The 25,284-nt window shown below is 49.2% G+C and overlaps 1 long non-coding RNA gene across 1 annotated transcript; it reads right to left on the reverse strand.

Moving 5' to 3' along the window:
* Positions 1 to 512: 512 nt before the first annotated feature.
* Positions 513 to 24,988, reverse strand: LOC119453615 (uncharacterized). The gene is made up of 4 exons (XR_005192350.2): positions 24,914 to 24,988; positions 23,700 to 23,825; positions 19,801 to 19,837; positions 513 to 719 (listed from the first exon to the last, which is right to left on the reverse strand). It is a non-coding gene; the product is annotated as an uncharacterized LOC119453615 (long non-coding RNA).
* Positions 24,989 to 25,284: the final 296 nt, after the last annotated feature.

Consider the following 25,284-nt stretch of genomic DNA (forward strand, 5'->3'; position numbering starts at 1 on the left):
CGGCGTGTCACGACCGACGATGCTGTTATAACAGCAATGCCTGGGCATTTCCTTCCGCCGCGACGAACGCGTCCATACCGAACGACGACCGCAGGAAGCTTCATGTAAGATGCACCACATGCGTGGAGCTCCGAAGGGGATAGTGTTTCAGACGGACCACGTGCGAAGATAGCCGAAAGGGGTTAAACAAACGCTGAAATTGACCGACAACCCTGGAAACACTGCGACAGCTATGGCCGACCTTGGCCGCGGGTGGGTGTTATGACGTCAAATTTCAGCTTCTGCCGGCGGCCGCTTGGGGGCACGGTGCAACAGAAAATCGCAAAAACAAGATGTTTCTCGTTCTTTTTTTCAAAGCAGCTTGTTGTAACCGTCATTTTCAACAGTTCAACTTTTGTTCAGACGCAAAAAACCACCTGCCAACTTTTGTGTCCGTATCCTGCAAGCACAACGAATGCTTTGTCTAGTTCATGATAACACAACAACCTGCAGTTAAGAGGTTGACGTATGTGTTTATTAATGTGTATTATTAGCTTAATTATGTTTTATTTCTTTGTTCATTGGCACGGTGGAAGAAAATTGCAGCACCCGATTGAAACAGCCAGTTAGGTAGCACGTTCGCACGTCCCCATACCGCTTCCGAAGGCGTCTTTGAATGAGAGAACGCATTTGCAACCCTTGGGACAGCTTGTCACTCTTCCATCTTGGTACAGGATACACTACAAGAAAAACGAAAAGCAGAAAACGAAAAAAAATTAATTTGGGGTTTCACGCCCCAATACCAGGATGTGATTACGAGGCACGCTGTATTGGTGGACCCCGAGTTAATGCACGGTACACGGGCCTTCTTGCATTTCGCCCCCATCGAAATGCGGTCGCCGCGGCCGGGATTTGATCCCACATCCGCGGGCTTGGGAGCGACACGCCGACTCCAGTACGTCATCACGACGGGGACTAAAAGCAAGTGATGTGAAAAGAGAACGCTCCCAACACACAATGGCAAATAAATATGTAAATTCCTGCCTCCAAATTGATTAGCCCAGCTCCTGTTGCACCGTTGGTGGCGTCGATTGTGCGTGTGCTCAGATAAGAATCGACAGTAAGAGATAGGGTGCCGACTATATTTTAACTTTGCCGAGATATTTACTGGCACAGCGAAATCCGTCCACACATCGGAACCAGGCTTACGTATTTAGCGCACGTCTTCGTTTAAATAAAAACAATTACTTCTGAGCTGAGGGGAAAAATGCGGCTCTCGCAATTGCACGATTAATTTTGCGTTCGAGACTATGCCTCCACACTTTTTTGTAGTTTTTTAAACAAGTTTTCAAAAGAAAGTATAACGAACTCAATTTTCTGCGGAAGCGCACAAGAAAATCGCAGTTGCGCCCGAAAGGCGCCGTATCAATTGTGATATCAAATTAGTAGATAGCTATACGGAGTAAGGATAGTAGTTTTATCGCCTGCAGAAACTTGGACATATTCGCTTACTAACTGAATTAGCAAGCACGGTGTCAGCGCGCACAAGCAAACATGAATAGATCACACTCGATGACCGCAGACAACCGCTGTCAAAACGCTCGCGTGAGCAAGCGCGGCCGCAGCAGCGAGCGAAGGTTCGTGCGGAAACTGATCGGCGAAAACACAGCGCATACATAAGAGCCGTGTGGAGATCGCTTACAAGATATGGTGCGCGGTACTATGCGCACGTTCTCGCCGTCGCCCGCGTGGCGCCGTATCTGCGTGTGTGCTAGCGAGGACCGTTTGTCGCCTGTCGAAGTTGGCGGGATATTCTGACTCTTTTAATTCCACGGACATTTACTACTGTAAGTGTCAGTGTCATCGTAGGGGCTGTGACAAACAATCCGATTTTGGACGTTGGTATGTTTTACAGCGAAAGCTGTATATGGCTAGGCGAAACGAAAAACCGTTCACCAGATGTTTCGATAAATGCCTCCATTGACTGTGCCGTCCGTTACGTCGTTCTCTACGTCGCGCCCAAGCGCGCGCCATTGGCAGCGCCGTTAGTGACGTCGTTAGAGAACACGTTCCCGCCATTGCTGTAAAGGCGAAAGCCTTTTCGAAGGAAAGAGCAGGCTTCGTCGTCGGGGACGGACAAGCCTTGATACAAAGAGACAATACGTCAGCTCGTCTTCAGGGTTCCATTTCTTCTTTTCCTTTTTCCTGTCCATGCACGCAATTCAGCGTGCCACGTGCCCTCCATCAAAACTCTTTCTCGTCGGCTTCTATGCGCCGCCCCGTGTAGCAGACGACGCTACCACTATACTTGAAACAGGCGTTTCAACACTCCCGGCGCGAGATGTGCTAGGGGCACATTTCTAAAGGATACAAACGCTGCACTGGTTGCGATAACAACACGGGGTTATCCGTGGCGAGAGGTGAAAAGGCGAAAAACTTCTAGAACACGTGTTACAAGTGTTAACACGTGTTACAAGCTGTAGATGAATGGCTCGTACTACGGCACACGTAAAGATGACAACATGGACTTTCGCAACAGCTTCACCTTTCACATATATCGGCCCCGAAAAATCCACTCCTATTGTGTCAAAAGGCTGAGCCATTTGCACGCGTTCTACAGGCAGTGCTGCCATTGGGACACAGGCGGGTTTCGCGCGGAAACGAGCACACCATAAGCACTTCGCGATCACTTTTTTCACGCACTGCCTGGCGGTCAGAATCCAGAATCTCTCCCGTAGCTCTGCCACTGCAACTGCTATTCCAGCGTGGAAAAGACGCTTGTGGGCACTGTGGGCGTTCAGCTGCGTCACTCGGTGATCGACAGGAAGCAGTCGAGGGTTCTTGACGCTAGGCTGAGTAACTGCGTTCTGTAGTCGTATTCTTATGTGTAGAAGTCCATCATCCTCCCGAAGAAATGGGTGGAGATCTTTTATCCGCGATGATGTTTCGATGGCGCACCCAGCTTTCAGTGATGCTATTTCTGTTGAGAAAGCTTGGGTTTGGGTGTAGAAATAGCAGTAAACTTCCGCTCTGGCAATTTCTTCAGTCATCAGCACATTTTCCTTCTGACGTCTTAGTCGTCTGGAACCATCGGCAAACCTTAGGATCCAGGCGGTCACTCTAAGGATGCGAGTCCATGAGCTATATCTGCTCAAGTCGAAGAGTGCTGGGTGGGGCTCTGTTGACGCATGTAGCACGACGGTACCGGGCGCACATTCTTCTATCACATGTTGTGGGCAAGTCTCGACAGTTGTTGTCGGAGGCCATTCGGTCCGCGTCGCTAGCCAAGTTGGCCCTCTCCACCAGAGGTCGTTGGTACAGAGTGAATGCGCTGACGTTCCCCTGGAAATCAAGTCTGCAGGGTTGACCCTTCCAGAGCAGTGGTTCCATCGTGAACGGTCTGTTAGTTCTTGTATTTCGGCGACTCGATTACGGATGAACGGCTTCCACTTCGTGACGGATCCTTTGATCCAACTTACAGCCGATGTCTGCAATATGAATCGTTTTGTGGGCTCCTCGTTCTTCAACCAGTCCAATACCGGTTGTACATTCACGCTTAGCGTGTCCTCTTTAGTGTGCCACATAAGGCCCGGTATTTTTGTCTTGTCAGGAGTACTGGACTGTTCTTTCTTCTCAATGTAGCCACGCATTTCAGCGCTGTTGGTTGCCCACTCTTGCAGTTTCATGCTTGCGCCAGCAAATATATGTGTGGCATCCTCATACAGCTGGCGAGCTGCCTTGTTGTTCTCCACTCCAGTCAGCATGTCGTCTACATAAAGGCATTTTAACAACTTTAGCGCAGTAGTCTTGTAAGGTTCGCAGCCGTGCTGGAAATGGTACTGTAGAGTCGCGCTGAGTAGAAACGGACTGGATGTAGTACCGAAAGGAACACGAATCATTCGACGCTCTTTGACTCGACTTAGGTCTTCTACACCCGTCGGCGTGTTCTCAAACCACAAGAATCTCAGAGAATCCCTGTCGGCGCACTTGATTGAAAACTGCAGAAACGCCTTCTGAACGTCTGCGGTGATCCCAATCTTATGCATGCGAAAAGATAACATTTTCAACAGGTCATTGTTGAGGTTTGGGCCTTTCTCCAGATGATCGTTCAAGGATGTCGCTCCGGCTGCATGCGATGACGCATCAAAAACGATCCGTAGATTAGTCGTCGTGGAAGACTCCTTAATGACTTCGTGATGTCGCATGTAATACGTCTTGTTTTGGACTGTGTCGAGCGAAGGCACGGGTTCTGCATGACCATCTTGGAGATACTGCGTGACCGCCGTATGGTAGTGAAGTAGAAGGTCTTCGCTCTTGGACAGTCGGTGGAGGAGGCACTGTAACCTTTTCATCGCTACCATCCGGTTGTCTTTAAGTTCGGCATCAAGCGCCTTCCAAGGGAGGCTTACTTCGTAGTGATGGTCGCACAGCTTAACATTGTTGTTAAATTCTTTCCAAATAGTACTATCATCTTCAGTCGATCAGTTATACCCAAACTCTCAAACTGCCAGGATTTCTGCAGTGATGTTGATAGACCGTCGAACATGCAACACGAAGTACGAAGCACACACACATTCGTCTGCGTCCGTCGATTGAGACATCTGTCGTTGCTAATTGGGCCTTGCAATACCCATCCAAGTGCCGAGCTTCTAGAAACCAGTTCTTTGTGGGCCTCATCCCATGTTACTTCGTCTCTTAATATTTTCCAAAGCTGATCTGCCCCGATTAGCAAGCTAATTCCTGGTTCCTGTAGCGTTCCAGGGTAAGCAACCATGTTAGCCAGGAGACTACAACGAATCTCTATTTTCTTGACAAAGTCGTTGTCATGCGGAATCTCCACAATGTCCTCGCAAATGTGCGGGATTTCAATAGCCTCAATTTCCACAAGGGTCCCGTCAAACTGACTCTGCAGTGCAAGTTTAACTATCTTTCGTCGTGCAGTGCGGCTGGGACGTTGATGGCCAAAGACGCGTATGCATAAGTCGACTTCATCTATGACTTCGAGCTTCAGTTTGCGCGATAGTTCTTGGCTAACAAAAGTACGTTGGCTGCCGCTGTCAAGAATGCGTCGTACATAGCAACAAAGATTGCGGCCCCGCTTCCATGCTCTAAACGTCTGAAGTAGAATAGCAGTGTCAAATTTGCAATGGTTCTTGCTGCCTACTTGTGTGGCATGCATCGACGCGCTGCTGAGAGACTGCTTTGGTTCAGGTGTAACCGCCTGTGATCTGTTCTTATGACACATAGATGAGGCATGTCTGCCGGCGCAGTGGGTGCAACTAACCTTGCGGCGGCAATCTTGGGCCCGATGCCCCTTGGTAGTTCACCGGAAACAGCTGCCCCTTGCCGTGAGCAGACGCCTTTTCTAGTTGTGGTCCAAGGATGAGTCACACTCTGATGTTGCATGACGCTTCTCGCAAAAGACGCACGTTCCAGTAGCACTGTTCTTAAGCACTGCTGCCAATGACGCTGGTGCTGTCGGCGACCTGATCCGGGTAGCAGGTACTGTCTGCTGGATCCCTCTAATGGACCGTGAGCTGTTCTCGCCCTGCAGTCAACCTCGACGCGAAAATACTGCAGGAGATCTTCAAGGTCTTCCTCTGCTGTTGGCCTTAAGTTCCGATCGTCATTTACCTTAAGGCTTCTGTGTCTATGGTAATTTACCATGACGTCTTGAGGGATGACTTTCGTTAAAACTTCGCCGAGCACTGCTGCATACGACGACGCCGGAACTCCGAGACCTCTCAGTCCTCTAATATTCCCCTGTACTAAATCGTACAGGTTCCGCAATCCCGTGACATGGGTCGAAAAGCTCCCCGGAGTGAGGGTACGCAGGTTCTCAAGGTACTTTGCCTCGATGATCTTGGCGTTCCCGAAACGTTCTTTGAGAATCTAAATGGCATCGGCGTAACTGTTCTCGGTAGTAAGGATCCCTGCGCTAGCCTTGGCTGTCGGGCCATCCAGAAGAGAGCGGAGATACTGGAACTTCACGATGTCACTGAGACGGGAGTTCTCATGCACGTTGTGGTGGAACACGTCCCAAAACGACTGCCACTTCATCGTTGATCCATCGAATCTCAGGAGGTGCAATTTGGGCAGTCTTGGTCCAAGTGCGGCAGGGGCACTCACTTGGGGACCGTTCTCGCCAGAAGGCATCGCGCTGGTAGGTTGTATGGGCGGCGGCTCTACACGAACACCTGTACCGGTGGTCGGAGGATTAGACAGCTCCAAAATATGGTGTCGCAGCAGTCCCAGGGCGCCTGCGGCTTGGTCTTCATATTCCAGTACAGAATCTTAGTCAGCTACGACCTCATCGTCGGACATCTCGGCATGAAGCTCACCGTTGATCTTCGTGAGCGCATTCGTGCTCTTCTCGAGACGCTGAAGGATAGTCCGGAGCGTTGCCAGGTTGAAATCGTAGACTTCAATGAGGTCACTGATCTCTTTCACAAGTCGCGTCTGCTGAGCTCTTCGACCTGCACGCATCTTCAAGCGCTCCATTGCCCATCCAAGTCGAAGTCCTGCTCCCGGGTTTCGGCACCAAATGTAAAGGCGAAAGCCTTTTCGAAGGAAAGAGCAGGGTTCGTTGTCGGGGACGGACAAGCCTTGATATAAAGAGACAATACGTCAGCTCGTCTTCAGGGTTTCATTTCTTTTCCTTTTTCCTGTGCATGGATGCACGCAATTCAGCGTGCCAATTGGTCGTGGGAGGCTCGACTCTCCGAACTGGACTTGGGAAGCCAATTGGCGACCCTCGACCAGGCCCGGCGCGCCGCAATAGCCAGTGGGGCCCTAGAAGAGGGGCTCCACCCACAGTGACCAAGCACGTTCTTAATTTAAATAAAGTGGTTTCTCTCTCTCTCAGCGTGCCACGCGCCCTCCTTCAAACCTCTTTCTCGTCGGCTTCTATACGCCGCACCGTGTAGCAGACGACGCTACCACTATACTTGAAACAGGCGTTTCAACAATTGCCACGTTGACACTACGCCCGCTACGCCGTCTCCTCGGATTGCCGTTGTCGCGTGCGTTCGATATCTCGAGTTAGCTGGGCGTCGTTGGTGCTTGCGTTCCACTTCGCGATTTCCACGTGGACGTTTCGTCGCAGCCTAAGCCGCTCGAGAAACTCTCGCCGAAAGCGGGCGTTGGCCCCGGTGAACGCGTTCCCGCCATTGCCACGTTGACGCTGCTCTGCCCGCAACGCCGGCTCCTCGGCTCGCCGTTGTCGAATACGTTCCATATCTCGAGTTAGTTCGGCGTCGTGGTTAGCAGCATCCGCCCCCCATTGGCGCTTGTGTTCCACTAGAAACACAAACATGTAACCAATAATTGAGAAATGCTTCAATACAGCGGCGAGATTAACCAACTGCTGAACACCGGGGCCGTACGTTTCAGCTTCGCTGGTTAACCATCTGTACGAAGTGCTTGGGCGGTGCTTTTTACTGATGTTCATTTGTTAATAATAAACTGAAAGGAAAAGCTGTAGACTGCCTCAAATATGTCGGTATTCAGAATATCAGTGAGAGGAAATGTGATGTATAGCTTCGCTTACCTCTGCGCGTGTTTTCATATCTTGTCTGTGTTCATGAACCTAATTTACGGCCTGTTACGGCCTGTGTCGGCGCATGGTTCAGTCGGCATGCTATGCATCATATGCGTCCTGCGACCTGGCTAACACGTTCAGCTACAATTAAAGGTTTCAGGTGTGCCCACCACACAGTGCGCCACTTAATTCGACTACTAGTGACTGCAGGGCCACAAATTAGTAAGGGTACACCGTAGGCCTCTAGAAACATCAGCACACCTTCTTTTATGCCGGAATCCTGCTTAAAAGACACCTGCAGTTTTATTCAAGTGATGGTCGCGAATATTGTAGCTGACTGGTACCCACGCACAAAGCATTTCACATTGCTATCTAATTATAGATTAGCTTAGGCCCGCAAGCACCATTACAAGACAATATGCCGCTGCTGCTCCGCTCAAACGACGCGATGTTATCGCACTTATCTCCGCTAGTACAACTGACAACGTCAACTACGGCGACTCAAGGCTTTTTGACTCTCGGAAATAGGTTGAGCGTATTTCTTGTGTTTTCAGTCGCAAAAAGAAAAAAAAATTGCCCCCACCTCCCCGAAGGGAATCGTGAGGAAATGCGAATCTTTTCTTGCGCCGAGAGTACACGGCGTAGTAATTTTAATGGCGTAAATTAATGACGAGACGAGGATTTGTACCGTAACCATTTATTTACACATTCATCAGCGCCTGTTTGTGTTGTCATTGTACCTGACGGCCATAATCACAGCCTTGTGGTCGCTAAAGTGTACAGTCAAAGGGCCTTTGAGAAGCATGCGCACGTCACAGTTTTGGGTAAAGGCGAGATCAATGCAACTTCCGTGAATGGTAGCGTTGACGTTTCTCCGCCGCGTCTCGAACACGAACTTCAGCGTTCTCGGCTCGCCGTTGACGTCTCACAGCGGCGTATCGAGCACACATTTCCGGATCTTCGGCTCGGCGTTGGCGTTTCGCAGCGGCTTCCCGAGCACGGAGTTCGGTATCGGCAGCTCGCTTGGCTCGCTTGCGTTCGGCATCACGCGCTCTTCGCTTCGCAGCCTTGTCTTCCGCTTCTTCTCCTCCGGTTGATGATGACGTTGAAGCTACTGCAGTGACGTCACCTCCAGCGAGAGGTGTAATGCTCGGGTTGGATAGTATTACACTTCTTGCTAGGGGTACCGTTGCCGTCAGACATTCGCCTTCACAGACTTCTGCCATCGCCTTGAGAGGCGCCCAGCCAGCGAACGGTCGAGAGTGAGGCGCGCGCTTCACTCCATTTATATGTCCGTGCGAGCGAGCGAACGGGAGAGTGGGGCGCAGGGAGGAGAGAGAGCGAACGGCGAGAGAAGGAGCGGCGAAGCACTGCACCTACCCTCTCCTACCTTCTCTCCACACACGCGGATGGATGGATAGAAACTTTTATTGAGCGATGGTAAGATTCGCGGTGAGTCTTCGAAGATCGGAGGCTCTTGGTCTCGCGGTGGGGGGGCCCTCAGTCCAGGGCTCCGCTCGCCGTCGCCGCCCGGCGTGCCCTGTCAATCAGGCTAAGCTGATCGTCCAAGGCCTCGCTGGCCAACAGCGACTCCCACCGCTCCGCGCTCGGGTGTTGGATGGGGGGTAAGGCAGTAATTGCACGACACGCCCATGTAATGTGGAATAGAGTGGCTTTCTCGGAACACCACGGGCAGCGTGAAGGGTATGCCGTGGGGTGGATTTTGCTGAGGAGGTGGAGGTTGGGGTAGGTACCTGCCTGGGCCACACACGCGGGAGCTCCGCCGAGTTCCCGCGATGCGAGCGCCCTCACACGCCAGAGCGCGCTCCTCCTCTCCACTCACTCTCCGCTACTCCGCCCGCAGCACCTGCTCCGGTTGCTAGGGGCGAGGATAAGCGCGCGCGCCCGCAGCTGTTGCTATGGGAGAGGGAGTGAGAGCGGAGAGATAACACCTGCCGGCGCGCGGACACCGACAGACGCCTGACATGCCCCGACTAAGAAATGCATTCGCATTTAAAAAAACAAAAACGCGTAACCACGATATACCGCTTCAGCCGGCGATAGCATCGTAAGCAGAAAATGGGGCCATGGAGTTTCATACAGTAATTACTATAGAGGGAATTCTGGCGATAGTGTCTACGGAAGTTGCAAGCTGGATGGTTCAGCCAGCCGTGTGGCTTCAAACGGCTTCGTGACTTTGTAAACTTGTCAATTTCAACAAATTACCATGCAATAGATAATTAGGTAAGCGTTATTAAAATTCTTCCGCCGGCAGGATTCGAACACAGGATCTCTAAGAACAGAGACGCGATATTGAAATCTATACGCCACGGACGCATGCGTCGACCAGCGGCATAGAATGGCCCTAAGAATTTCTCGCGGTTTGGCCCAGCGCGTGGAGACGCTTAGAGCGTTTCGACTTGGCCACCTAGACAGACCGCTGTAATTAGTAGCGATCGTGTGCGTTCGCAGAATCTTCGGCACTTGGAAAAGCGTAGATTGTTCTGAAATATTGGACAATGACGGCAGATAAAGCGTAATAAACAAAGGCAACAAGAACGCCGAATGACACAGGAGGTCCTCTAGAGTCTCATCGCACCCGCACAATTTGCACGCCGCACTGTTACCCATTCCTATTAGCAATGAATAGGAATTGGTAAATGCGACGCCCAACCACACGCGACACAGTAAAGTTGTTCCGCGACGGGAGAGTCCAGGTGGCAGGCGAAGTCGCAAGTTAGGGTCGAGAGAGTGCAAGCGTGAGTTGATGAAACCCGGTGAATTCCATCGTACAAGTGTGATGGGGCGAGCAAGGAATCGAAGTTGCTGCGCAGCATCCGTTCTTGAGAGCGGTATAGGCAGCCGTTGAAGTCTTTGATGAGCCGAGCGAGCAGCTTTATCTGCGCTGTCGTTGCCGACAATTCCGCAGTGGCTCAGCAACCACTGAAATACAATGTCGTGTCCTTTCTCGAGTGCGAGGTGATGAGCTTGACTTATTTCGTACACTAGCTGCTCGTGTAACCCATGACGTGGGGAAAACTGCACAGCTTGTAGCGCTGCTTTCGAATCGCAGAAAATGGCCCAACAATTTGGTGGCTGCTGGAGCACGTAATTGAGTGTACCTTGAAGAGCTGCAAGTTCTGTTGCTGTCGACGTGGTGTTGTTAGAGTATTTAAATTGCAAAGAGACGGCATCCGATGGAACAACCACTGCTGCGGTAGAGCTGGTGAAATTGGTGGAACCGTCTGTGTAAAAAGTTGTCGCAGTTTCACCTGAAAGGCGAAGCATCAATTGCGATAGCAAATTTGTAGAGAGCTATACGGAGTAATGACAGTAGCTTTATCAGCTGTATAAACTTGGACATGCAGCAACACCGGCAACACTCAGAACTGTTGTCGATGCCGTCGGCGTTTTGCCCGCGTTCGCACAAAATGCGCGCGGCGTTAGTGACTGTTGCCGGAGCCTCTAATATAAATAGGCACTTGGTGCCGCAGCTAAACGTCACCTCCCTTCCCTCCCCCCACGGCCTTTCGCGCGTCGGAAGAAGGCGCGTTTGCTCTACATATATGGTGATTGTAAAGGAGGAAAGATACGCCTACTTCTGCAGCCCTTAAGGTGCACGGCGCAGAACGCGCGTTTGTTCTCCGGCGTGCGTTCACTCCCCGTGAAAGCTCGCGCCCCTCGCGCCCTTTCACTCGCACATACAGCGTTCGGCGGCGCGCGGCGACGATTTCATCTCCATTGACGTCATACGGAACCTCACGGCGACGGCGACGGCAACGACGACGGCGACGCCGACGGCAGAAATCTGCTTTGGGGTGCCCATATAATTGCTATCGCAATAATATGTATTCGGTCAAAATAAGACTCGTGTAGGAGAAGCAGAGACAACTGCTTCAGGGCTAACGGTGACAAGTATGACTTTTATTGCGATAGCAATTATATGGACACTCAACAGCAGATTTCTGCCGTCGGCGTCGCCGTCGCCGTCGCCGTGAGGTTCCATATGACGTCAATGGAGATGAAATCGTCGCCGCGCGCCGAACGCTGTATGTGCGAGTGAGAGGGCGCGAGGGGCGCGCGCTTTCACGGGGAGTGAACGCACGGCGGAGAACAAACGCGCGTTCTGCGGCGTGCTCGCTTAAGGGCTGCAGAAGTAGGCGTCTCTTTCCTCCTTTACAATCACCATATATGTAGAGCAAACGCGCCTTCTTCCGACGCGCGAGAGGCCGTGGGGGAGGGGGGGAGGGGGGAAGGGAGGCGACGTTTATCTGCGGCACCAAGTGCCTATTTTTATCAGAGGCTCCGGCAACAGTCACAAACGCCGCACGCATTTTGAGCGAACGCGGGCAAAACGCCGACGGCGTGGACAACAGTTCTGCGTGTTGCCGGTGCTGCTGCATGTCCAAGTTTATACAGCTGATAAAGCTAATATCATTACTCCGTATAGCTCTCTACAAATTTGCTATCGCAATTGATGCTTCGCCTTTCAGGTGAAACTGCGACAACTTCTTTAGCAATCCCAGGAACTGAGAGGCACACGTCAATTTGCCGGAGACACCACAATGCCGATGTTGGGCGTTTTGCCAGCTTGAAGCCAGATGGTACCGACTCATGTTGCCTCGTCACAATATTACAGAATGTAGCATGCGGTCGTCGCGCTGGAAAACCGGCTAACTGATGGGATCGTAGCCGTGAAAGGTGTCGAGTGTGGCGCTTTTAGCGACTCAACGACGATATGGGTGGTGATCGGATGTTCCTATACAATGACAATCGCCGCAGCTGTCCGAAGTGCTTGGGCTTGTACGCTCTGTAGTGCAAGGAGATTAGTCTTGCATGTGTTGGACAAGACTGGAAGACTGTATCGAAGAAATCCGAGAAAGAGTGCCGTGTATAGCTGCAACATAGAGCGCACGGATGGTCCCCATGATTTTCCAGCTATGAACTTAAACATATTCTCAATACAAATGAATTTTTTCCTTCATGTAGGAGATATGGGGACTTCAGGTGAGGTTACGATCCACAATAACGCCTAAGACCCTGTGAGTTTTCATATATGCAGTTGACTGGCCCTCGATGCACACCGGGTAGAAAGACATCGGTTTTGGTGTAAGTGCCACTAGTGAACATTTTAACACGAAAGTGTTTTATGCCGGGGTCCACCAATACTTCACTGACGTATTTCCGTCACGGAAATACGTCAGTGATGACGTATTTCCTGACGTCAGTGATGACGTATGACGTATTTCCGTCACGGAAATATGTCATACGGAAATATACGTTCCGACAAGTTGCGAAATACGGAATGACGTTCTTACAATGTACACGAACATAATACAAAGAAAGAAACCAGAAGAAAAAGTTCCACATACATGCAAAATTTGGAAATCGAACCCACGACCTCTCGGTCCGCGACGATAGATCGCCGAGCGTTTAACCCATTGCGCCACAAACGCATTTGCAGAGAGCTACACAGACGCGCCTTATATATCTAACGCTCCTCCGTGTACCCGCGCTCTTGCTCGGGGCGGTGCCGCCGCCTACGAGCAGAAAAGAGAAGTACGGCATTATGACACTAACGCGCACCGACAGTGAACGCTTCGGTGGTCTCAGCACTACGACGCCTCGATGCCAGCATTCGAAGGGACGCTGGCATCAAGAAGCACTACCAACGCCACCTAGGTGGCGTTCACCGTACTCAGCACAGCGGAGCGTGGCCTCCGCAATTAGCTCTGAAAATGTTTCTGAAGTTGATCGCGGAGGCTGCAATTACGACGCGCTGTACGCGCTGATTTGACTCGGTGACGATTCAGTTACGTGCTTTGTCTTGCGCGTTGTATTAGTGTGTCAGTTACGTGCTTCGTCTTTCGCGTTGTGCTAGCGTGTGCAGCGTAGTGCAGCTTCCATATGCACGACGGTTGCTCATGGTCATCGATGTTGGTAGTCGTGATGGAGGAGACGTGCCACCAGGCGTCAGCGTGGGTGCATCAACGCCTAAGGGCGCTTTAGCCACAAAACACCAATAGACATTATATATCAATGTGCAATAAACATTACATTACTTCTGTGAAGACACGTTTCACTTTCGTGTTCTATACCGATTCCTATATAAGAGGGATCAACCACATTTTTTTCCGTAGATAATGTCATACCTTGTCGGCGAAGATATGCCGCTGTGAGGGTTGCCGCTTTCTTTATACTGGCGCGAACTTTTGACCGTGTCACGCCGGACGCCCGGATGCAAATATCATCGGCGTAGAGCGAGACATCTGCTGTCGGTGGTAGCATTTCGGTGAGCCCCACTAGAACGAGGTTAAAAAGAGTCAGACTCAACACTCCGCCTTGTGGGACACCACGGCTGGAAATATATCTATTTGTCGGGCGATCTTCTGTAAGAACAAACACCGATCTAGTTTTGAGATAGCTCCTAATCCGTCTAATGACGTGGCCTCCAAGCTCAGCAGCCTGAAGAGCTTGGAGAATGATTTCGTTGTTTACGTTGCGTAGGCACCTTTTACGTCTAAGAAGAGTGCCACATAGAGGCGCTTTATAGCTTTTTGTTGCTGCACGGAGGTCACAAGATCAATGACGGTGTCAGTTAAGACCGTCCACGTCGAAAATCAGCCATAGCATAGGGTAGATGTTACAGTATTCAAGGTACCATTCCATACGTGTCAGCAACATCCTTTCCATGACCTTGCCGATGCAACTCGCAAGTACACCGGTCGGTACGATGTAAGGTCCAGTGGAGGCTTTCCAGGCTTCAGTAGAGGCACCAGTCGGCTACACTTCCACTCGGCGGGGACTATGCCGTCAGGACAAGATTTATTGAAGATATCAAGCAGACAGCACTGCGCTGTTAAACCTAGGTGACTTAAGGCAGCGTAGGTCACCCCATCGGGACCGGGTGATGACGACCGCCTGCACGTAGACAGAATCGCTTGCATTTCTACCATATATAGTAAAGGGCACTTCCATAGTCTGATCTCTCGCGACAGGGACGTCATGTAGCGAGATGTCCATCAGTAGAACGACGCCACCAGTAACCTTTGCACAAAAATCACCAGCGACTTCAAGCTCTTGTCGACTTTGATGTAGAGTGCTGTGAAGGGAAAATGTTGTTGTGGAAGGGATCGAAGGCTGATAATAGTTCTCTACACGGGGGTTAACGGCTTGCGAGGGTACAGGGAATCACAGAAGCTCTTCCGCCGTGTGTCCTGAAGTTTGTTCATCTTACGCTGAACTTTCTTCTGAATGCGTCATAAATGGACTTAGTACGCCTGCATAATCTCTCGGCCGACCGGCGGATCGCACGAAGCCTCTCCAGTTCTTGGTGATAAATGGACGTCTTGTCGATGTTGTATACGTCCATGTCGAAAGCTGCAGCGCTTGTATGATCATGAAAGCTGTTCGTCTTGTCGATGTTGTATACGTCCACGTAGAAAGCTGCAGCGCTTGTATGATAATGTCTTCAAGGGGCTCGGGATGTTCATGTCTGCACTTGTCCTCGATCCAAAGTCGGTGCGCTTGCCAGTCAATCTGTCTTGAGCGCACAGGCGAAAGAGAACCTCTGACAGTAATGTACATAGGCATACGATCACTGCCGTGAGTTTCAATGTCTGTGCACAATTGAACTTTAGAACTAATTGATCTATGCGACACTAATGTCAATTCCAAACAGCTGCTGTAAGTCACTCCTCGGAGATAGGTCGGGCTGCCATCGTTCAAAACTCCCAGTCCGTGCTCGGCAGCGAGATCCACTAGACTCGTGCCTCGTTGATTTGTCCTGAAGCTTCCCCAGAGTGGATAGTGGGCGCTAAAATCACCGATGATTATCCAGGGCCTGGAGTGTTTGTGAGCATGTCGTTTAGTCTCTGTCGATCAAGTCGACGTTATGGGGATATGTAGGCGCCTATCAGTGTAAATGAAACGTTCTTCTTTTTACCACGGAGGCACACGTGTTGATTCCCGTCGTCAGCTGGGCCCACTGCGCCCAGCTCGTCCCTGGATTTCGCGGCGATGAGGATGAAAGTGTCGTCCGCGTATGCTTGGATTGTCACGCCGGGTGGCATGGCGAGGCATAGCAAGTCGTGTATGACGACATTCCACAAAAGCGGCGACAGCGGCGAACCTTGGGGTCTTCCGAGCGACGGGCTTGCTTCTACCTCACTCGCGAACGAGCGGTCTTCCAGGAAAGTTTGCAGCAGGGAGTATACGTTGGACGGCAAGCCCCTGTCACGGAAGAAGCGGCTGTAGCCTGGACAGATGTGTTTATAGTGATGCAAGTGCAACTGTGCTGTGCCACCTGTGACCGATTGTGATTGTGTATCTGTGCTCCTTTCTTTGTCTATCTCTACTTTCCTGTAACTTTACCTCCCCCTACCCTCTCTCCCCAGCGCAGGGTAGCAAACCGAATCTTCCCATCTGGTTAACCTCCCTGCCTTTCCCCTTTCTTCTGTCTCTCTCTCTCTCTCTCGTCGTGAGGCTGCACTGCTTGGTGAACATACGTGAGCTCCTCTTGGATATACACCACTTAGTTCAATGCATGATTGAGGAACAAAGGATTCGGAACCCGACAGTCGAATAGTATTTGATAATGAGGTTCACAAATGATGATAATCGGGAACTTGTTCTCAAAAACATAGTGCCTAAATTCTGACATCCTTGACTGCTGACCTCTGGCATTCCATTGAAGTATGGAAGCGCACTTGACTTCTTCCCGGAAAGGTCGCAGTGGTTGTGAATGGCAAGCCATCTTGTTACTGTAGACCCGCAAATACTGATTCAAGGGAGTACAGGACTTGCAGTGCGTATTTAGCGGATGGTGTTTGCATATTGTACGACGTCATCCTCCAACATGGTGCTCCACGTCACCTACTCACAGATCGCGGTCGCTGCTTAATGTCTCGTGTGGTTGACGATCTACTTCGATCATGTGCTACTCATCACAACTTCACGACCTCATTTCACTCTCAAACCAATGGACTCACCGAACGCCTAAACCGTACACTGACCGACATGCTTTCCATGTACGTTTCCGATGACCACTACGATTGGCACGTTGCGCTCCCGTTCGTCACATTTGCATACGACTCATCGCTTCATGAAACTGCCGGCTACTCACCCTTCTATCTTCTCTTTGGGCGCCATTCCTTACTACCTTTTAACACCTTGATCCCTTCTGATCCGGCCTTCACGTCCACGACTTCCTATGCGCAAGATGCCATCACGCGTGCGCTCGTCGCGCGCACAGTAGCCCGCGCTCGGCTCTCATTATCGCAGACCGCACAAAAGGCCATCTACGATCGTCGACACCGGGATACTGATTTTCCACCGGGCTCTCTCGTCCTTCTTTGGCTCCCATCTCGTCATGTCGGCCTCTATGAAAAGTTAATGTCGCGGTACGTCGGGCCCTACCGCGTTCTGCACCAGGTGACTCCTGTCACCTATGAGATATCTCCCATGGCATCCACCTAATCGACTGCCGCACCACGAAGTGACATCGTACATGTTTCCCGCCTCAAACTTTACAACTGTGATAATCCATTTTAACCCCAACAAGCACCGGGACGGTGCTTCATCGGCCGGGGATAATGTCACGAGCAATGGCAAAGACAAAGACGTAGTGGGGCTGGGTCAGAGACTCTCTTGTCGGACTGAAACCTGCTGGAACCTGTGCGCTCTGTGCAGTCTTGACTAGACAAGCGCTAGCCGTTTACTGTTAATTAAATACTCCCCGTAACAATATTATTCAGGAGTGAGCGGATAACCCTCACCAGTGACCTTAGTACAGCAATGATCGCGACATTTTGGGCAGCTTAATTATCTGTTGCGGAATTAGCGCTCGGTGGTAGTCGATGCTGTCGCTCCTCGGAGAAGTGTGCCTGGGGTAGAGCAGGCCAAGCAGCGTCAGATTTTAACACGAAAGTGTTTTATGCCGGGGTCCACCAAGACTTCCTTGATGTATTTCCGTCACGGAAATACGTCATACGGAAATACGGAATGACGTTCTTACAATGTACACGAACATAATACAAAGAAAGAAACCAGAAGAAAAAGTTCCACAAACATGCAAAATTTGGAAATCGAACCCACGACCTCTCGGTCCGCGACGATAGATCGCCGAGCGTTTAACCCATTGCGCCACAAACGCATTTGCAGAGAGCTACACAGACGCGCCTTATATATCTAACACTCCTCCGTGTACCCGCGCTCTTGCTCGGGGCGGTGCCGCCGCCTACGAGCAGAAAAGAGAAGTACGGCATTATGACACTAACGCGCACCGACAGTGAACGCTTCGGTGGTCTCAGCACTACGACGCCTCGATGCCAGCATTCGAAGGGACGCTGGCATCAAGAAGCACTACCAACGCCACCTAGGTGGCGTTCACCGTACTCAGCACAGCGGAGCGTGGCCTCCGCAATTAGCTCTGAAAATGTTTCTGAAGTTGATCGCGGAGGCTGCAATTACGACGCGCTGTACGCGCTGATTTGACTCGGTGACGATTCAGTTACGTGCTTTGTCTTGCGCGTTGTATTAGTGTGTCAATTACGTGCTTCGTCTTTCGCGTTGTGCTAGCGTGTGCAGCGTAGTGCAGCTTCCATATGCACGACGGTTGCTCATGGTCATCGACGTTGGTAGTCGTGATGGAGGAGACGTGCCACCAGGCGTCAGCGTGGGTGCATCAACGCCTAAGGGCGCTTTAGCCACAAAACACCAATAGACATTATATATCAATGTGCAATAAACATTACACTACTTCTGTGAAGACACGTTTCACTTTCGTGTTCTATACCGATTCCTATATAAGAGGGATCAACCACATTTTTTTCTGAACCTCGGTATTCTTCTGACCATGTAGGTGTAGGGTGCTTGGCAGCGGTGGCGGCGGCGTCAAAGAGCGCTCTGGGGGCAAAATAGTACTTTCTTTTTTTTTTGTAAGCACGCCGTCGACGGGAACGTTGTCTTTTAACAGTCGTTATCGCTTCCTTTCGTCACGAGCCGTGCTTCACCATTTGTCTCAAGATTCTCATCTCTTTCTTGATTAGTGGGCAGTTGTTTGATGAGGCATCATGATCTTCACTGCAGTTTCTGCATAACCGGGTAGTCGCTTTGCAAGACTCTGCTGTGTGGGGTTCGGCGCGACGCGGGCCAGTTGGCTTGTTGTTACACACGCCACTCAAGTGGCCCATTCTTGCACTTGTGGCATTGAAGATGCCTCGGAATATATGCTCGAACGACATGACAAAAAATACCAACCTTCAAAGGTGAAGGAAGACAGTCGCCTTTGAAGATCACCTTGACGCAACGGGAGTTGCCCATTCGGCTAACTTGCAGTATGTCCGTAGTGCCAACAGCTGGCTTGACGAGGACAGGAAGGTCACCATTCGGTATAGAGATATCAACATCATATATGACGCCTGTTGTCGTGCCTCTGTCCTGCGGGATGTAAGCACAGACTCTGATGTCACCAAGCTCCGTGACAGTTCGCAATGTATGCAAAGCGGCCGGTTGCTCAACGTCTATGGCCAGGACGTTCTTACGGGGATTAAGTCAAATGTCGTTTATCTGATTCGGCACGAGAGCTTCAAGAAGCGCCGAGATGACTTGCCTATGCATGCTCCTCAGGCTGGCCGAAGAATCAACGGGAACAAACAGTATAGTGTGGCGCGCGGACCACCGGAGCGCTTCACGGTTGACGTACTTTCCGGCGAAGACCTACCGAGGATCCTTCTCTTCGCCTTGCGCTTTGCCATAGTGACGAAGCCGTCCTAGCAGTCATCGCTACTCGCCGTCGCCGTATACAGTTTAGTGTTGTCACTGGTGGTGTCATCATCTCGGCTATTCCGCTTCCTTGAGGCCGACGTCGAAGGCAATGCCATGTCGGGACTATACGTACAACGGGGTCGGTATCCATCGCCACCCCCAAGAGAGCGATTATCCCCGGAATGACTCTGGACGTGAACCTGCCGAAGACGCTCATTGCGTCTCCTTCGATGAACGCGTTCACGTCAGGCGTTATTTTGTCCCAATAAAGCGTGGTATTCCAGTTTAGGCGCGTTTCCGAATATGGGGGTAAGAATTGCTTTTTGTGCTGTGGTTCTCCGCTTGCCCATATCAGCTGCTGAAAATTCCCCCGGCCGTAGTGGTACAGGAAGCATCAGAGTGCCTTTCTGTCGATATGCATGTTATGATAATAACGAGAGATTTTCCGCGACAGCGCCGTGCAGTGGCAGGAAGGGGCTCAACAATGTAGAGAACATGAGTATAGAATATCTTACCGGGCTGCCGCAAGATGACATGGCGGATATTTCAATTCTGAAAATAAAGAACAGATGTGTTAAGACTCTGCCGACAGTGCGCTAATCTGGCCAGTTAACACTTGTCCCATATATACGCTCTATTCCACAGTGATTGCTATATCACTTGCAATCATTACCTCTTACAAGTGAAACACGTACGACTATCAACCAAATGGTGCATGTAAAGTGATACATTTGCCATTATCAATCAAATGATGAAACGGAAAGATATCCTTTGCGTGGGAAGAATGACTCCCTGAACCATGTGTTCCAGCAGAATTCAACGGTATTCAGCTGCGTTTTTTTAATGAATTGGAATAATAGAGACCTTCTTGCTCTAATAAAGGCATTTCAACGTTGTACATGACTGAGTCAGCATATGGTTTCGAAATTACGATAAGAACATTTCAATATTTTTAAAAGTCGAAAAAAAATATTTCTATTCATGCGCTGTTTACTGCTACCACTGCACTATTCTGATAAATTTTGTTTGAGATATTACGACCCGATCGAGAAATTTATGATCAGATATCTCTTTGCACATATTCCACCAGGAAGAGTATCAGGCACTAAATCTGCCAGATATACGTGGTATTCAGCTTGTTTATTGCAGGCGTATACAGCGTATCTTTTCTCTGTATCTGTATACTCGCTTGGTGCTGACCAGCAGGTCATGGTCGTCTCATCGTGAAACTAGAGCTGTGGTAGCAAACCCCGCTCGGCCTGCGTACTTGTCGGAGCTGTCGGTGCACACGATCTTGTAGCTACGTTACTGCTGTTTTGTAGCTGCTGTTTGAAAATTGCTATTGCGGAGGCTTTTTTTTTTTAAGCTTCTGCCTCGTATCGACACGTGCTACTTCAAGGACTTCAACAGATCCCTAGGCAGTAAAAATGCCTACCGGCGCTCACAAATGAGCCAACGCGTCAGAGCGCTCTTATATATTCCGAACTCGTAAAGCCCTCGAGGCAATCAATCGTATATGTTCTATAGATTCGAATTATGGTTTCAAAAAACAGGACGGCACTTGGTTTGCGACGACCCGCTGTCGATTTGTCGTGAGCAAATGCGGCGTCGACGGCAAAGATCTTGACGGATAGATTCATAGGCTGCGCCTCAAGAGACGCATCCAGTGTGCAGCCTCTTGGGGGTTTCTAAACTGACCCTGTAGCACTGACCAGCGTCAGCATATTGGTCACCTAGCTTGTTTAAAATGAAATAACCCTTTTTCGTTATATTGAAGCGGAGCTTTCTTGTCAATCCCTCCTATATACTTTGCCGACACTGGCTGCTGCTGCTGTTACTGTTCCTGGATGCCGGAAGCTCACGCGCAGGAACAAACTAGCTTATATATACCGATTGGTCTATCTTAATGTAAGTAGATCTTGAAAAATCAAATATAAGTGATGTTATCTGATCTTCTTCGTTATTCGTTCTTTTGGGCGGCGGAAACTAGGGTTCCAAAGGCGAACCGCCCACGGGGGTGAATTATCAGGAGAGGGCATCTGCACCATTTCGCAGGCTTCATGAGCAAGATGGCGTTGTTTGTGCTGAAAGAGCACAACCTAAAATACAACGATGCGAGTGACTGCAACATTTGAACACGGCAAAGCAACATGGCCCATTACAAGCAGGAATCAGTGACATTTTCTGAGGCATTAAAATAAGCTAAACGAACAAGTGGGGATACGCGGCTGTACAATCCATGTACATCTTTCGCTATGGCTGCATACACTAAAAAGCTGCAGAAAAGAAATCAACGGCACAAGACAGTGGCAATCAGATTGTCCACAGTACAAATCAAACCCTGTGTTTTTCCAGTGTAATGTGCTGTATTGGCCCCAAGGAATAACTAAAAGAAAAATTGATTGATTGTTCAAATTCAAATTGATTGCTCAAAAAAGTAATTGAGTCAGCAGAACCTCCCTTAATTTCAGGTATAAATGAATTCAGTTGGTTGCCGTGTCTGCGAGATGCGCGTATATCAAATGAATGCGTGATGAAAATGCCGCGTGCGCTTTTTTTTTTTAATTTTGTTTCCCTCTTATATACATTGTTGGTCTTGATTCTTATAGGTGTTTAAATGGCAAGACGTGTCAATAGATACACGGCAGTGGTTGGTGAGTGCCGTGTGCGTTGACCCTTCTTGTTTCGTCCTGTCAGGTAGCGCTGTTTTGATCTAATCGTTAACCAATTAGCCCGACAGTTAATCCTGCTATAAAATCAGTGTCCCATTTCACACAGCGAAAACATGCGTGTATGACGCTTTCATAATGCCTTCGAGAGATTGAACACAGCTGCAAAAGGCGTAATTATCCTACCTAATTTTCACGTATAATGTTTTTCTTCTGCAGATCTGAAATTGGGGCTAGTTATAGTTCTCGCAGGACAGCAGGACAACACGCGAGGTGCTTCGTAAAGTACACTTAGAACGTTCTTAAGTACTTGAACAGGTAATGCACTTCAAGTACTCTAATTAGCCGATGCACTTAAACTTTGCCTCCACATCATGTATGTCCTCACCTTTTTCACAAAATGTAAACTTATTTTTAAATTTAAAAAAAAAATGGCACGAGCACGGTCTGATTATGAGGCATTTCGTAGTTGGCAACTGCGGTTTAATTTGGTCCTTTCGGTTTTCTTACTATGCATATAATTCTAAGTATACGAGCGTATTTGCAGTTCCACCTTATCGAAATGCAACCGTCACGAAGGGTTCAAGCCCGCGACCTCGAGCTCAGCAGTGCAAAGCCATAGCCATTAGGCTACCGTGACGGTTGTGATATAACTTAGCGCCCGCTTCTCCGCTCTCAGTATAACGCCTGAATATAGGTTAAAATAAGCATTCGGTAATTCTGTAAAAAAGTCCGTAATAACAAGTTTGAAGTATAAACTTCATACTTGCGTCGCACGTTGCCTCTAACATGTTCTCTATTTTTGACAACTGCAAATTTGCTTCTCTCGGGATCCTCAGAAATATTGCTTATAACAGCTGCACAGTTATAACGAACGCTTGCATTAGCAATTTTTCTACGAAGACTCCTATTAGCCTAGATAGCTCGAACGTCGTTCATACATCACCCATAATTCCCATGCAATTTGAGTAGGGCTGCCATGTTTAGTTAGAATTCTCTTGGGCTACCGGGCTGCGCTTCGTATAACGCCTTTAAAAGGGACGAAATATTTGGTAATCATTAACCTACAGATAATAACGTTTAGGTTTACAATACCCATAAAATCCTACCCACTATTTATAGCAATATAATTGCTGCGAAATTTTGGTTTTGCAGGCGCTGGGGTAAGTTGCTACGCGTTTCATCTATAATATGTCTAAACAGGTAGGAAACGAGTGTTTAGCAATTTCTTTTCAGCCACTATATCGCAAAATTAAAGTTTTGCCCATTTACCGCGAGAAAATTTTTCCCATGTGATCTTCAAATGTGAACTTAGCACATCATCTTGTTCTCCTAGGACACCAGGAAAGCGCTTAAAGCGTTTTCAGGAGCTTCTAGTCGTACTATCAGCTTCATGAAGGCACCAAATTCCCCGTAACCACCCTTCGAAAATATACGAATCATTCAGATGATGACTTGCGCCAATACCTACACTGGTTGCTTTCTCGTACGCAGTGGCTAAATAAGAATGGACACGCCTGAACGAACAAAGCATACTGTAGGCATGCGCCAGCAACGCATTATAGCCCAAGCTCGCAAAAAGCTCTTAAGCTATAATTATTTTTCAGATGAGATTTTCAGCCAATCCCGACGCTGGATATGGTATTAGCGAAGGCGTCGGCCAATCGCAAGGATCACGATCGAGAGAAAGTTATTACCGATTTGCAACCATCCTGTATTGAGAAATGATCTTCAGGGCTACTTACATGAGGAAGATAGTCATCGTCAGCAAAACAATCGTCAGAGCCTTCGACGCCGACATCGTCGTCACGTAGTGCGAAGTGCAGCTCCGGGCGTTTAAACTGAGGCCACAGGGCAGCTTTAAAGTTTTCCTGCAACAGCGGCACGTCCACCTTGAACGCCACTTCCACGTCTGACGGCACAATGGTTCCAACAAAACGTAAGAGAGCGCCTGACCGAAGTTGGTATTGTTTTGAATAGCGGTCGACAACTACGACAACAATAACGAAAACAACAACAACAAGAAAAAAAGAGGATATACGACAGCACGGAAAAGCTGAAGATACCTATTGGCATGAGCGTTTCCGCTTCTGAGGAAGCTTTTCGACACACACACAGGGTCTCTCCCATAGAATACCGACATTTTAGCTTGTTGACGCTAAAGTCTCTTTGTCATTTGTAGAATGCTTTCCGGAGTTACCTTAAATAGACTTGTCCTTGAAATAAAGTGCACATACGAGCTACACACGGTATGTATAAGACATCCTTGCTCAAATCGGAGTCATAAGCAAGTATTCACTCGACTCTTATTCACACAACCAACACGGTGATCCCGTTAGATATTGCGTTGTATTGCTGAGTACAAGGTACCAGGTTGAAGCTCCAGGCGTATGTTATTTGCACGAAATCGTCTGTATGCATGTACAAGTGACACTTCATTTTGAGACAGTGTTTTATTGTGTGTATAATATTCTTTCAGAAGACATGTTGAAATGATATGTGCTTAAAAAGCTCTATCTTTCTCTGGCTTTTAGTGAGAACTGCCACATTATTACACCACATGTATGTTGGGCCTATCCTGACACATCTCTTTGTCGTTGTTGTTGTTTCAGTTACCTCGTTTTTCTTTTTTCATATTTTTGCATTCTTGTGCCCTTCAAAAGAAGAAACTGTGTTCGTGCTATCATGTACAACGTGTCCTAGAACCAGTCAAGCGCCTTATGGCAGTCCTCCGAAATTTAAACTTTGCATGGTTATTGCAAAAAAATGATAAAAAATAAATATTGCGTAGGCTGTACCGGGGACATCCGCAGTGGGTTACGTGAACCATCTTGTGATCAGGGTTCATGGGCACTAGGGTACGGAAATGACGTAACCAAATGCACCAGTGACACTTATTCACGCATTTCAAATCTTACAATGGGGGGGCCCTACGGTCTAATCTTGGAAAGGTGCTTACGTGCTTGAATTCGTGGTGAGCCCACCGGGGTCAAACGCGGTGGGCTTGAATCGTCATACCTCTGTCTTGCTGATCGAGTCTCTTGAAGCCACTTGTGGACTTTGGGAGCTCCCACTTTGAAATGGGGTTATGATATGGTGCTTAGGAAGCCATATCCAAGCATCCACCTCATTTCTGCAACAAATTGCACACTTGCAAACTCGTGTTGAGCACAGGATTGTTTGATGGATTATACCTACTATGACTGAGTGAGCTCTCTGAAATGCGACCACTACCGCTCAGATGAGAAAGCATACTGCCGAGGAATGCATCTATTAACACCAAGCAAGAGGCTAAATTTAGCTCCGATTGCGTTATGCGTGACGCGGCAA

The sequence above is a fragment of the Dermacentor silvarum genome, chromosome 5 (assembly GCF_013339745.2).
Source record: "Dermacentor silvarum isolate Dsil-2018 chromosome 5, BIME_Dsil_1.4, whole genome shotgun sequence".
NCBI lineage: Eukaryota > Metazoa > Arthropoda > Arachnida > Ixodida > Ixodidae > Dermacentor > Dermacentor silvarum.